The sequence below is a fragment of the Chenopodium quinoa genome, unplaced genomic scaffold, assembly GCF_001683475.1.
Source record: "Chenopodium quinoa cultivar QQ74 unplaced genomic scaffold, ASM168347v1, whole genome shotgun sequence".
Taxonomy (NCBI): domain Eukaryota; kingdom Viridiplantae; phylum Streptophyta; class Magnoliopsida; order Caryophyllales; family Amaranthaceae; genus Chenopodium; species Chenopodium quinoa.
The window spans coordinates 2,344,340-2,346,824 of NW_018743503.1; positions in this window are offsets into that span (position 1 = coordinate 2,344,340).

Sequence of the window (2,485 nt, forward strand, 5' to 3'; positions counted from 1 at the left end):
GGAAGTTACGTGATATGGAGAGATATAATATGATGCGCAATCATATGATTTTACATTATTTGCCAAAGCCGAAGATATTCTGCAAACATAAACTAGAGCACGAGAAGAACTTAAACCAGTGGGATCTGCACTATGATGCGGATGCGGAAAGCACAGTAACTGGTATGACTTGTAAATGCGTCAGGGAAATATGCGTATTTTATTAAATACTAGTTGGTCATCTCACCGGTCCTGTGTACATATGATCTGTGTTAATGAACTCTCTTTTTCAAACTGGTGGATTATGATTCCTCTAAGTATATACAATGTGCAAATGCTCAGGAATATATATACAGACCCTATGTTGAATATAAAACATCTGTTCTCTCTCACCCGACATAAGATGAAAATGTACTGCGTAAGTTACCCGTCATAAGCTTTATTTGCCTAGCAATCTAGCAATAGCCGCGTACTAAAGAAAACAAATCAATCAGGGGGTTTACAATAAACATTGCAATTCCTCACATATTCTATGCTCGTATGTGTGACCTCATAGGACCGGATTATTATTAGTAGTAACTACGTGCATTACTTTACAAATCACAATTGGTTTCTACCAAAACATTATGATTAGCTAAAATAAGCGTTTACAATTAATCTCCATATTTGTCCTATACCATTATGATTACCTAAAACCTTAAGTTTACCTATACATCTGGGTGATTTACCTAAAACATTATGTTTACCTAACAACTTTATGTTTACCTATACATTCAGAGGGGATTATAAATGTACCACTATATTTCGGTGATATAAAATGGCTCCATTTTGTACCACTCTCGAAACATGGTGTTACCCTTTCAATTTTGGTCTACGCTTCAGAAATAAGTGGAGGGGGGAGGAAGTGAATTATTTGTTTATCATACTTGATTACTTGCCCTAGTGGGTAAAAAATGTAGTCTGGTGTTTGTACTTTGGAAATGTTTTTCGGAGAATTTGTTTATAAATAACTGGCACTATAATGTATGAGGTTTAATTATAAATAACTGACACTATAATATGCGTTTATGAGGTTTATAAATAACTGGCACTGTAATCTATTTTGAGCCAATAATAAAATGTACAAATTTAATTGAAAGACGACAATTTTTTTGTAACACACTTCATGTTAATGTGTAAACGTTGTTATTCGATCGTAGCCTGAGACCTTATGTTGAAATCGGAATGGTTATCGAACCGTAAATTGGTTGAAACCAATACTCAATCATAATAACAATTTTAACGGAGAAACACCCTCAACCTAAGAAAAGTCGTTCGATACTTTGACCCACTGACTGTTTATTAGCCGGATCATTTACTAATAATAGACATCATTTACCAACACGGTGTTAGGAAATTACGCTATAAAATATTTATAGTAAGTATTGGAACAGTGTATTTCGTTAACGTTCTCTAATAAATATTCCCTCCATGCCCAAAAGTTCGACCCTTTTGGCCTAATTTTAGTCCCAAAATGTTCATCCCATTTGCTTTTGATTACCCTCTAATTTGCAATAATATTTGTGCAAAATTAGCTTTCCCATGCAAATTTTGCTTTTTCTATATACTTTTATTACTTTCTCTCTCTACTTTTTTGCAATTCCAATGTAAATTTCCCTTTTCAATGTACTTCTCTTAGCTTACCCATGCACTCTTATACTTCCAATAACTTTCTTAATACCCGCAAAATCAACCCAAAAGAGTCGTTCTTTCGGGGACGGAGGGAGTAGGTAACAATAGTGAACCCGCACATGCATTATTATTTCTTCCTCGTCGTTTCCCTATCCTCCTCTTTATTGCAATTCATGCATTAATCTCCCATTGAATTGCCAAGTCAATTCAAATCTTTTCCTTTCAACTTGACACACCTCCAAAACCGTCACCTTCTAGTATTAATTAGGGACAATTTCTTTCCCTTTCTTCACTTTATAATGTATGATAAGTAACGAAATGTATGCTTTCATTTATGTCACTTAGTCATATTTGTAATTAACTGTAGAATTATTTAGAGTATTAAGACTAATTTCATGTTATTCAATTAATTTACTTAGGTTAAGGTGTTGTATTATTAATTAAATAAATAATTAAAGCAAATAATCAATCATAATTGACTAGTAAGTTTCAATGCATTGTGTCGTTAGGCTTGTATGGCCAAACAATAGTAGTAAGTTTCATTGCATTGTTTGGTGAAAAAACAATACTAGTAAGTTACATTGCATTGTTTGGCTTTGGTATTATGTTTAATAACATATGATGATAGTTTTTTGAAGAGAGAAGTTATTTTTTTTAATTATTCTTCTTCTTGTAAACGATTGCAAGTTACCAATATTCTCATCATCACAAATACAAACCACTTGAATCATTACAATTTGACTACAACAAATTGTAATTGTTCCGTTTTATCTCGTAAGTGAATTTTTCGTGAAACCCGGTTGTAGTATTAGGGTCGAAATTACACTTTTGGGAA